Raw genomic sequence first — 13,601 nt, 5'->3', positions numbered from 1 at the left:
GAGGGAGGGGTCCAACCCAGACGCCCCACCCTACCCAAGATAAATACCTCACTGGCCGACCCCCACTACATCCACTACCCAGACACCTCCATGCTACAGGTTGCTCTCCGGACCGCACGGCCACGAAGCAGCCGCGTGACATACCATAAACCACTTAATACCTATTATTCCCGCACCATATAGGGTTCAATTTGGTGTGAACCATGGTAACACCTCTAAGGGCTATTGGAGGCCGCCCTAAAAGCCTCCTTTCCTCTCGGAGAGCCCATCAAGCTACCAAGAGTATGTTGCCAGCACGGCAGAGCCTAGCAAGCTACCCGTCGCGTATTCGATATGCCAACAACAGTAACAACAATTGACCTCATTCACCTGTCACCAAAAGAGCCGTTTATACTACAGTGTTAAGAAAGATGAGCAAAGATACTACACTTGATCTTAGCCAAAAGGCCGAGAAGTGATGAAAGATGAGCAAAGAGAGGCTGAAAAAATCTCTGGGACGAACTAGACTGCCAAAATGAAGAGAGACTAAAATGATTGTCTGTACTTTCAACGCACGGACACTGGTATCAGAAGCTTCCATCGAGGACCTGATGGTGCAAGCGCAGAAGATCAAGTACGACATCATTGGTCTGACCAAAATGAGGAGACATCAATCACATCACGCCATTTTTAAAACTGGAGAAGAATTGTTCCTCGGAACATGCGACAACAGAGGCATTGGTTGTGTTGGTGTCCTTGTCAATATGAACTTGGCCATGAGCATCGATTCATTCGAATGCCTAACAACCCAAATTGGATGATTATGCCTGAATAGATGTGGCTCACTGCCTGCAGTTTCTATCTTCATCGTCTACACACCAACTTCCAACTACGATGAAGAAGACATTGAGAGGTTCTACATGGAACTGGAGAAGCTCTATAAAGAAGACCACACCTTCTACAAGATCATTGTTGGTGATTTTAATGCCAAGATAGGTCCGAGAAGATCGCCTGAAGAACTCCACATTGGGACACATGGCCTAGAATGTAAAGATCAGGGTGAGGGACTGTCTGAATTCATCATGTCGACCAAGACCATCCATGGTAACTCACAGTTCCAGAAGGCCGAATCTAAACGCTGGACATGGGAGGCTCCCGGTGGACAGTTCCACAATGAAATTGACCACATCATATTCAATAGAAGGTTTTGCCTGACCCATGGGATATGAGGGGGAAGAATAACTCTCAGGCGTGTTAGTGCCCACGGCTCCGAGAAGGAGCCCTGACAAGGGCCGGATACCTGAATGGGCAACTCTGTGATATTTTATGGGAGAGTTCAGTCCATTGATATTTACAGAAATTATAGATATGAAGAATTTGTTGCCATGTGCTTATGAGGAGTTTGGTTGTTATGATATTTTCTCTTTGCTTTTAATGAGGCCATTATATTCCCCTAACAAAGTTGCTTTAGATGTTATGAATACCTTCAGCTGTTGATTTCTATTTTTACCCTTCAACTCTGAGTGATAACCTTACTGAGAAAGAATACATTCTTTTCATTCAAATACATTGTATATATAATTCAATTCTCTTCTTGATGCAGAGTTTCTTTACAGAAATCTGATGCTAATCCTATGTTTCTCTCATGTATATGAAACTTCGCTTATTGCTTAATGCCTTTGGTTTTTGCCAATTTTATTACAATGTATCTTTGTGGCATAATGTTTGGGTTTACATTAATTGGCACTCATTAATCTGTGCTAAAATCTTTCCCTTTATATTAGGAAAGTTTTCAACTATTTTTGTTAACTAATTAATTTTTAATAAATCATCAAAAGTTACATGGTTAGAAAGATTTTCTTTTTTTTATAAGAATTTTATTTTATTGAATCACTATGTGGAAAATTACAATGCTTTCAGGCTTAAGTCTCAGTTATACAATGCTGAAACAACCATCCCTTCACCAGTGCCCATATCCCACCACCAAAAAAAAAAACCCACACAGTACACCTCCCATCCCGTCCCCCCATGCCCCCCGCCTTATAACTGATAAGTTTCACTTTACTTTCTGTTTACTATGGTTACATTCAATATTTCAACATAAACCTCACTATTATTGTTAGGAGTACCCCACTAGTCAGACCTGTTGTGAAGAGATAGGAGGTTTTGGATTTCTGTACTTTAACAACTAAGTCCAGGGAGATTTCTTCCAGATATTGGATCATTGCAAGCTTGTAAACCCCATCTGAGGTCGTCAAAATATGGCGGTCACCACGCCCTTCATCCCCGGAAAGGAAGAGGTGAGAGAGAGAAATACCTTTCCCCTCCTGGGCGGGCATGGGGCCACGGCTTAGTTCTCAGGCTGGAGACATATGGTTAGAAAGATTTTCATGTTTTGGGTTTAAGTCATATAATGTTCTAAAACCTATCCCGTCACCAGTGTACATTTCCCACCACTAATGTCCTCATCAACTATTGTTTTTTTTAATTTTATTCTATTTTTCTTAGTGTTCTTTTTCTTTTTGGGTCACACCCGGTGATGCACAGGGGTTACTCCTGGTTCATGCACTTAGGAATTAGTCCTGGCAGTGCTTAGGGGACTATATGGGATGCTGGGAATTGAACCCAGGTCAGATGTGTGCAAGGCAAATGCCCTACCCACTGTGCTCTTGCTCCAGCCCTATTGTTTTTAACTATCATTCTTTCCCCCTTTCCTCTTTCCTCTCTTGGTATCCCAATGATTTCGTGGTTGTTTCCCCTAAGATTGTAAATAATACTATATTATTGTATATTTTATTAAATTTTCTTCAATCTGTTTTATATAGCCTTTTCTTTATGGGTGGAACTGTGTACATATTTTAAGGTCATTTAGTTCAACTTTCAGTTGAACCTATTCTACTGCTGGGACTTAGTGTTGTATTCTTTAGCTACCTCGTTTCTATTTGAATGAAGCTATTTTTCTCCATTTTTTTCTATCAGGATCTCTTAAAGATTATTGATTCTTTGTTCAAGTGTCTTCTTCAGGATTCTCTTCAAAGCCAATTTCTCCCTTAAGCATGTATCTCACTTGTTTATCTTTAAGTCTCCTTGCCCACTCTTACTACACTGGAGAAATCCACATTCTCTCTAAAACAAATAATTTGTTTCTTTCTCTCCCCTCACATCTTTCCAAGTTAGTTTCAATAAAACTATCTTGCTTCACAAAAAGATTTTTTAAGATTATAAAGTATTGATATAGCACGGCTGTTCTGAAGTCTTCTGGCAAATAAAAATGGTCTGATGTATTTGCAGATACTCCTGGTCTTTTGTCACTCTCTGCTAGCATGCTAAGTTCCTTCATTTTTCTCATTGTTCTTGATTCTCAGTTGTCTGAGGATGAAACTCTGACCATTCACTATTCCTGGATTTCTCTCACCACTATATATGGTTAGGCTCACTTTCCCCAAAGGTTCTTACTCTCTTGGGCAATAGTAGACAGGGATGTAGAGTTCTGTCTGCAGCTCTGATGGGTGTGGTGATGCTGGGGTGGAGGTGTGGTGTTTACACTCCAGTTGTTGTCCTAGGTGGTCATGGTGTGGGAACATGAATCTGCAGAGGGCCTAGGGGTGCTGGGCCTGAGAACTGTATATAGTCAGTCCCAGGGTTACCACTACTGTCTAAGGAACTTTTTTGGCACAGGGGCATGACTACACAGTGAGAGTGAGGTACACTGGTCCTGGAACACTCTTCTCTAGAGGTCCTATTGTTGATCTAGAGGGTCATAAGCATGGAAAGCATATTTGTGACAGTCATGAGTTGCTTATATTTATTTTTCTCTATTTCTTATGGGCAATTGTTCCTTTAAATTAACCACAAAGTTGGGATAATTCCCTGGATAAAAAAAAAAACTTTGACTTAGTTTATACAATGAGGCCTACAAACAAACAGAAAACTCCCTGCTAGAGCAGAATAGGAGATTGCCATAGCTTTAAAACCGTATATTTAAGGCACTTGCTGATTGCTAATCATCTTACTGCCACAGTTGTGTGAATATTCCAACTTTTCTTTAACACATATGTTAACTTGGCCCATGTTTCAAGAGCGTGGGGAGGCAGTAGATTCAACATTAAAAAGCCAAGCAACCCCTTGCTAGGAGCTGTTCAGGAGACATGATTGCTTGGACAATAATTATGTTTGATTTATTCTGTGTATATGGGTGTGTGTGTCCCTCTATATTTGTAGTCAATCCATCTGTCTGTATGCATCTATGTGGAGTCTTCAAATGTTAAGCCAAATTACGATCAGAAGTAACAATTTTTCAGACACAGTTGCAGAGCTTTATCTTAGAGGCCTAAACCAATCTCAATTAGAAAAAGTTGTGGATTAAAATAATTGTGGTAAATAAAGACTGATTAAAGAAAAATAACTGTTTAGTTTAAAACATGGAGGTCTGTAGAGTCATAAGACTGGATGCCAGATATTAACTGACATGTCAGTGTTTAATTAACAGAATTAGCTCATGTTGAAAGCAACTTGTCTGACATTACAAGTTTTTATTTTTTTACTATAATGAAGACAAAGTTATTCTCACTAATTATTTTCAAGTTGATCCAGGTTGTCTAAGAGGCAAAGTAGTGAAGCATAATGTAAAATATCTAAGAATATTTGATCTCTGAGCTCTTTCTAACTTAAATTTCTGGAGCAATTTATCTAAAGTAAATGAGTTAATTTGTTAACACCACCTTGATAATCTGTAGGCAAAACCTTTTTACAACTGGGACTTGCTAAAAGTTTAGGCGCTAATTATGAATAGATGCATGTTTCTATTGTGGGTGGAGGTCTCTGGGTTACTTATGTAAAATGGGAAGGAAAGAGGTGGTAGCTTAGAAAAGGAAATGTATGGCTTTCACTTTCCCACCTCTGTCACCCTGGAAAGCCTGGGAGATTTAGAACAGATGAGAGTCGGCTATCTATGAGCCCCTACTCAGCAAGGACTCCATGTTCCTCTAGATAGCCATCAAGCTGCACCTGACATCCACTTGCCCGTCATGGCATGAAAAGTTGATCTCTATCACCTGATTTCTCAGGAGGGCCTTGGGTTTAGGCTGCAGGGAGGGAGGAAAGGAAAATTGGTGCTAGATCTTACCCAGTCTGTTCACACGCATCACCTTTCTTTCAGAAAAGAAATTTTGGGAGATGAGCAGTGAAACATAATAAGCTTGTTGGAAAATAAAGGAAGGTAAAAAGAGAGGTAAGGTAAGATACATGCTTAAGAGATAATATGGGCTTCTTTAGAGTGGAGGGACCTGGTACACACCCCAGCATTAAAATATGAACGCACACATCTCAAGTTGGGAGATGCGGGTGGCATATGCTGGGGAACCATGTGTGTGAATATAACACTTGGGCACTGGCAGCACATACACCTATTCCCTTGTTCAAATTGGCTCTATATACACTTCCCCCAGTTTGGAGCAGTTATTCATCACCTGGCCTTCCTTACTTGCAGTGCCTCTCCTCCCAGGGAGTACAACCACCTCTCCTCTCAAGAAGTCTCCTGCACTTGACCTGGAGTCTGAATCTCAATGGCTTTCAGGCTCCAGATAATGGTCCTTTATGTCAAAAGTCTCCATGCCCTTGGACTGGTTCAGGTTTCAGATTGCTGTATTCCCTACAACACATATTATCAAGGTCCTCCTATCTTCCTACTTGCAATATTTCTTTGCAAATATATATGAGGTCTTCTAAGAACAGGAAGAACTGGTTTGTTTGTGTTTTTTTTTCCACCCATCCCATCCTGGGAGTTTCCAGCCAAAGGACTTTAGTATTTGCTAATATATTTGCCTTAACTAACTAAATTTTAAAAAAGGATACACTAGAGTTTCCCTTTTGGCATTGAGGGGGGAAGGGTTAGAAAATCAGCTTTTTCAAGCTAAATTGTAAATGAGTTTTTCAAGTAAAACAACTATCACTTGCCTGTCAGCATTTGCTGCACGGGGTGAAAGTCTTTGAAATTAAAAACAAACAATGGCCTAGCTTATGACTCAAAATAGCATTATAGCACTGTCCTCCCATTGTTCATTAATTTTCTCAAGCGGGCACCAATAACGTCTCCATTGTGAGACTTCTTGTTACTGTTTTTGGCAAATCGAATATGCCACGGGTAGCTTGCCAGGTTCTGCCGTGTGGGCGGGATACTCTTGTGGCTTTCCGGGCTCTATGAGAGGGAAGGAGGAATAGAACCCGGGTTGGCCACATGGAAGGCAAATGCCCTACCCACTGTGCTATCGCTCCAGTTATTTAAAAATTGTTTTTTGTTCTGTTTTTGTTTCTTTGTTTTGAGGGCACACGCAGAAGTGCTCAGGACTTCCTCCTTGGCTCTGTGCTCAAGAATTACTCCTGGAAGACTTGGGGATCATATGAGATGCCAGAGATTGAAGTTGGGTCAGCTGTGTTCAAGGCAAATGTCCTACCCAGTGTGCTATCACTCTGGCCCCAGCCAGATCTTTACAATTCTGTGTTGCTGGATCATTAAAGTATTACACAGAATACTGTATAAACCACAAGATCAAGTCAATAAGCAATGTTCATTAGACTATTAAAAAATCTCCTTAAAAACAAAAGAGAGGATCTTTTTCTCACCCTGTTGCCCCTGAGCCATGACCTCTTCCTGCGTCCCCTGACCAAGGAAGTCCCCACCTCCCAATTCTGGAATGCAGGACACACTCCAAAGAACCCTTGGTGCTGATGCTGGCCTCTTAATATTTAGGTGCCTGAAGGACTCCAAAGCTCTGACTGCCCCAATATTCCAGCACAAAGACTCTATTCCTGGGTTCCCTGAACCAAAGAGGCCCCTCAAAGTCTGCCACTCAAACCCAAACCTGCTAGCACACAATTTCACCCCTTCAACCCCACCAACTCTAAGTGTTTTTGGTTCTGATATTTCCTCAAATACGTCAATAACGATCCTCTATGCAGACAATATTAGATATACACCTTCATGACCACTGAAATTGCATCTTAAGAACACAAAAATTGTTAGATGAACAGATTATAAGAAGCAATAGTTTGCTGAAAAAATAACGAATCAGGGGCTGGAGCGATAGCACAGCGGGTAGGGCGTTTGCCTTGCACGCGGCCGACCCGGGTTCAAATCCCAGCATCCCATATGGTCCCCTGAGCACGGCCAGGGGTAATTCCTGAGTGCAGAGCCAGGAGTAACCCCTGTGCATCGCCAGGTGTGACCCAAAAAGCAAAAAAAAAAAATAATAACGAATCAGATTAGATATCAGATAATGGGGAATCTGAAGTCCAAATTTCAGCACCCCAAAATCATTAATAACTGTGGGGAAACAAATGAACTCGCCTGTTCTGACAGACAGGGACAGCAGTTCCAGCAAAAGTCATGTTCAAATAAAGACTCAAGCTCCATCTTTGAGGAACCCAAATCAGTGCAATGGGATAGAAATAAAGCAATTACCAGAAGAATAAGCCAACCAACTCAAAGATGAACTGATCCAGATTATTAAAGGGCTCTTAAAATTAAATTGAAGGAGTTAAAAATACAACAGCAAGACACTGCAATATAATTCAACATGTGGAGGACTGTATCAGTGATATTGAAGACAAAACACTAGCTATCACCAGTAATGAAGTAATAAAAGAGAAATAAATAAATGAAAGAATATGTAAGATTCTTGATAGAGAACAGCAAGAGGAATAATCTTGAATTCATAGGAATACCAGAAGGAGAGGAAGAAAAGAAAAGGTGGAAGAAATAATTTCCTGATCTACGGAGAAAGGCACCTACACATGTCGCTGATGCTCAAAGAATACCAAACAAAATAGACTCAAACAAAACAACATCAACATACATAGAAATCAAAATAGTAAAATCAAATGACAAAGACAAAGTCCTTAAAACAGCAGAGAAGAAAACCCTCAAAATATAAGGGAAACGACATAAGAATCAAAGCAGTTCTTCCATATGATATCATACAAGCCAGAAAAGAGTGGAATGACATATTCAAAGTACTGAATAAAAAAATCTTACAGCCTAGAGTCCACTATCCTGTAAATTTATCATTTTGATCTGACAGATGGATAAGAACCTTTTCAGATAAACAAGAGTTGGCAGTATATGTGACAACTACACCAATGTGGCTAGAATAACTGAAAGGCTGCCAATAAAAAACAATAGACTCATGTAAAAACAACTTGATTCCACATGCACATGCTCAAAAATGGCAGCACAGTCTTTTATATCAACATTCTCTCTCAATGTCAATGAAGTAAACTCTCCTATAAAAAGTCGTGGCTCAGGAAAGAAAGTGTATCCACCTGCTGCTGATAGGAAACGCATCTAAACTCACAGGATAAAAACACATTCAGACTGAAAGGATAGAAAACAATCATCAAGTTCATGGAGGACAAAAATAAGCTGAGACAGCCATACTTATATTAGACCAAATAACATTCAATATAAGAAAGTAATTAGAGGCCTCGGTGTCCTCCAAGAACGTGGTACCAGGGGAGGGTGAGAGTGTCCTACCCACAGAAAAGCGAGTCAGAATTCAGAAGGAACTGTCCGACATCACTCTGGACTGCAGTGCTGGTCCCAAGGGTGATAACATCTATGACCGGAGATCAACTATCCTAGCACCTCCAGGATCCTTGTATGAGGGTGATGTATTCTTCCTTAATATCACTTTTACACCAGAATATCCCTTCAAGCCTCCAAAGGTTACATTTCCAACAAGAATCTATCACCAGGGCTGGAGCAGTAGCACAGCGGGTAGGGCGTTTGCCTTGCACGCGGCTGATCCGGGTTTGATTCCCAGCATCCCATATGGTCCCCCGAGCACTGCCAGGAGTAATTCCTGAGTTGCAGAGCCAGGAGTAACCCCTGAACATCGCCAGGTGTGACCCAAAAAGAAAACACACACACACAAAATCACGATCATTATCACGAAATCTCGTTAATCGTCGATTTCTCGAGTGGGATCAGTAACCTCTCAGTTTGTCCTTTCCCTGAGATCTTAGAAGTCTCTCTCCACTTGGCCCTCCCAAGGATGTCACACTGGAGGCTTCTTCAGGGTCAGAGGAATGAGATCCAGCTTGTTACTGGATTTAGCATATGAATACACCATGGGAAGCTTGCAAGTCTGTCCCATGTGGGCAGGAAACTCTCAGAAGCTTGCCAGTTTCTCCCAGAGGGAGAAGTAGGCTACAAGAAGTAGGCGCTTCTGGGAGTTTGCTTTTAAGTCTCTGGATGTTGGCCATTGATGGGATTACACACACCTGGGTTCCTCTGCTGGTACTTTCATGCGTGAGGCCTGCCTCAAGCATGGCTGTAGCTAGGTTCCAGTGGTCTTCGACTGCCGGGAGCTCTGCTTGGGGTGGGGAAGGAAGCTGTAACCTATCCCCTCCAAGGGGCCCTGGGGAAGACAGCCAGGTGTGTGGGCAAGAGACTCTCTGCCATCAAAAAAAATATTGTTATCAAGTCGAATATTCTGTCACAGACTCCCAAATATATAACCACTTAATCTTTGACAAAGGAGCAAGAAAAGTGAAGTGAAACAAGGAAAGTTTCTTCAACAAGCGGTGCTGGAAAAACTGGATAGCTACCTGCAAAACAACAAACTCTGACCTCTGTCTAGTGCCCGGCACAAAAGTCAGATCAAAGTCTATTAAAGACGTCAATGTCAGATACGAATCCATAATGTACATAGAGGAAAATGTAGTCAGAACCCTCCATTACATTGAAGCTAAAAGCATTTTTAAGGATGAAACAAGACTGACCAAGCAAATATAAACAAACATAAACAAATGGGACTACATCAAAATATGAAGCTTATGCACTTCAAAAGAAAGTGACCAATATACAGAGAGAATCTACAGAATGGGAAAGAATATTTAACCAATATCCACATGATATGGGATTAATATCCAGGATATACAAGACACTAGTAGAATTATGTAAGAAAAAAACCTCCAACCCCATCAAAAAATGGGGAGAAGAAATGAGCAGCGGTTTCCTCAAAAAAAGAAATGCAAATGGCCAAAAGGCACATGAAAAAATGCTCCACATCACTAATCATCAGGGAGATGCAAATCAAAACAACAATGAGATATCATCTCACACCACAGAGACTGGCACACATTCAAAGGAACAAAGGCAACCAGTGCTTTCATGGATGTGGGAAAAAGGGGACGCTCTTTCACTGTTGGTGGGAATGCCAACTGGTCCAGCCTTTCTGGACATTCCTTCAAAAACTAGAAATTGTGCTTCCATATGAACCCGCAATGCCACTTCCAGGAATATATCCTGAGGCTGCAAAAAAGCACAGTAGGAATGACATCTGTACCTATGTGTTCATTGCAACACTGTTCACAATAGCCAAAATCTGGAAACAACTCAAGTGCCCGAGAGCAGAAAACTGGTTAAAGAAACTCTGGTACAGCTACACAATGGAATATTATGCAGCTGCCAGGAGAGATGAAGTCATGAAATTTGCTTCTAAGTAGATAGACATTGAGAGTATCATGCTATGTGAAATGAGTCAGAAAGAAAGGGACAGGTATAGAAGGACTGCACTCATTTATGAAGTATAAAATAACATAGCACAAGACCATCACCCAAGGATGGTAGATTGAAGGGTAAGGAAGATTGCTCCATTGTTGGAAGCCTGCCTCATGAGCAGGCAGGGAGAGGACAGCTGGAATAGAGAAATAGAGAAGGGATCACTAAGAAAATGATGGTTGGAGGAATAGGTCAGGATGGGAGATGTGTGCCGAAAGTAGATAAAGGACAAACATGATGACCTCTCAGTATCTGCATTGCAAGCCATAATGCCCCAAAGTAGAGAGAGGGTATGAGGAATATTGTCTGCCTTGGAGGCAGGGGGAGGGTGGGAAAGGTGAGGGTATACTGGGGATATTGGTGGTGGGGAATGTGCACTGGTGGAGGGATCGGTGTTTGATCATTGTGTGATTGTAAGTCAGACATGAAAGCTTGTAACTATATCTCACGGTGAATCAATACATTTTTTAAAAAAGAAAAAAAAAGAAATACTGTTATCAACACTTATGCACCAAATGAAAGCTTAGCATAGTCCATAAAGCTTCTGCTCACAAACCTAAAAAACACACTGATGGGTACACAATGGTTGTTGTAGACTTCAACACTCAACTTTCACCACTAGACAGATCACTAGAAAGAATATCAGTAAAGAGAAAAGAGCTTAAGTAACTCAAATAATCAAATTATTGGACATATACAAAGCTCTGCATCCCCCAAAACAAGAATACACATTCTTCTCTAGTGCACTCAAAATATCCTCTAGAATAGATCATATTAGGACATAACTCAAATATACATACATTTACAATATAGAAATCGTACTATGTGCCTTATCAGACTAATAATGCCTGAAAATAGAAATTAACCACAGAAAGAATATTGGGGAACTTTCGACACTTGACGCTGAACAACTGAATCAAAGAGGAAATTAGGAAGAAGTAAGATTCCTTGAAACTAATGAGAATGAAAACACAAGCCATAAGAATTTAAAGGATATAGAAAAAGCTGTACTAAAGGGGAAATTCATAGCAATGCAGGCCTACATTAAGAAAGATTAAAAAGCCCAAACCAATAGCATAAAAAGTGTAAACATACATTTCAAAGCCCATCAAACCTAGAGATCAGACCAGAAACTATAAAGTACAGTGCAGAAAATATAGGCAGACCACTACAAGATTTGGACTTCAACGTCATCTTCAGTGATCTTATACCACTTGCAAAGGCAACAAAATTTTAAAAATGAACAAATGGGACTACATCAAATTAAAAAGAAACACAAGCTAAATGAATGGGGGAATATTTGCACTCAAAACATCAGATAAAGTGTTGATATGCAAGATATATAAAGTACTCACAAAGATGAACAAAAATTCTAAAACCCTTTTCGTAATGGGGAGGAAATGAAGACACTGCTCAGAGGAAGACAGCCATATGGCCAGTAGGCACATGAAAAAGTGCTCAACATCACATATTGGTAAATCCAAATCAAGATGACAATGAGATATCATCTCACATCAGTGAAAATGACACATACCAAAAATAGTAGGAACAATCTGTGCTAGCAGAGTAGTGGTGAATAAAGAACTCTCATCCACTGCTGGTGGGAATGTTTTCTAGTTTAAGCTCTGTGGAAAACAGTATGGAGTCCACAGTTAACTTGGAATTGAGCTGCCAAATGAGCAATTCCATTTGAGGCATTTATCCTTGGGAATTAAAAACTTTCTTTTAAAATAACGTATGCACACTACTATTCATTGCTGCACTTAGAACAAAATATAAAGATATAGAATCACCCTAAATATGTAATGACAGATGAATGGATTATGGAGATGTGGTATGAATACACAGTGGAATACTATACAGCTTAAAATCATGCAATTTGCTGCATTCTGGTTGGAACTGGAAGAAATAATTTTGAGTGAAGTAAGCCAGAAGAAGAAAGACAAACAGGATGATCTCACTTATCTATTGTATATATAATAACTGCATAAGGAAATGTAATGCAGTAAAGGGGAGATGCCTAGATCACCCTTGACCCCAGTGTTTAGGGAGGAGGACAGAGAGGGAAAATAAAGGATGGAAGGAAGAAGATGAAAAAGGGAGTTAATGGGGAACTGGGGACATGGCTTCAGTTAACCTGGTGATAAGTGAGGTTGGTATAGCTAACAGTTATACTCACAATTATACTCACAGTTATGCTTGCTGATCACAATTATCTGTCATTCTATTAGTACAGGCAGGGAGAATAGAATAAACTTCAACCTAATCCCTTAGTGTCCTCCAGGGTGGTTAACTACAAAGACCAGCCCTAACATTGCAAAACACTAGAAAACCAATGGAAAAATCTCCTAGAAGCCCTACAAGTTGAATAAGTAAAAACAATATCATTTTCAAAGACATAAACAACACCAAGTAGCTCAGTAAATCCTCAGAAAATGCCTTTAGTGACACCATGATGAGGATGATGAATGAGCTCAAAGAAACAATAGCACAGGTGGTCAGCAAAAGATAAGAAAGTACGAATCAAAATGAAAAAAATATTATAATCAGAAATGATAGAGGTAAAAAGTATGATAGGTGATGTTAAAAAAACCTTAATAGAAATTCTGAATAGCAGAAAAATAGTCGCTGAGCAAAAGTGTAAAAATTTACAAAGACGCGCGCGTGGGAGGAGGCGATGTGATATGTGTTGTGTTGTTCAGGGCTCTCAGGGGTGGTTCTCTCTCTCGTCGCTTGCATTCAGTGCTCTCAAGCCACTGTGATTGGACCGGTTCGGGATGGCTCCTCATTGTGCTCTGCTTCTATGTATGCCGCTGTGCTCTCTTCTGTCTGTCTCTCTGTCTCTGTCTCTGCAGTCTCTCCTCTGGTCTCTACCGACCTCTCTCTGTGTCTGCTTCTGTGTCTTCTCTCTGCTTCTGTGTCTTCCCTCTTGCTTCTGTGTCTTCTCCTGTGTTTTCTCTCTTGCCTCCATGTCTTCTCTCTGCTTCTGTCTCTTCTCCTTGCTTCTGTCTTACCTCTGCTTCTGTGTCTTCTGTCTTGCCTCTGCCCTCTCTCCCGCTTA

General features: G+C 40.6%; 1 pseudogene; it reads right to left on the bottom strand.

Moving 5' to 3' along the window:
• Window positions 1-281: 281 nt before the first annotated feature.
• LOC129400298 (U2 spliceosomal RNA) lies at window positions 282-459 on the bottom strand (annotated as a pseudogene).
• Window positions 460-13,601: the final 13,142 nt, after the last annotated feature.

This window comes from Sorex araneus, chromosome X, assembly GCF_027595985.1.
Source record: "Sorex araneus isolate mSorAra2 chromosome X, mSorAra2.pri, whole genome shotgun sequence".
Classification (NCBI taxonomy): domain Eukaryota; kingdom Metazoa; phylum Chordata; class Mammalia; order Eulipotyphla; family Soricidae; genus Sorex; species Sorex araneus.
This window is presented reverse-complemented; position numbering and strand designations above follow the sequence as displayed.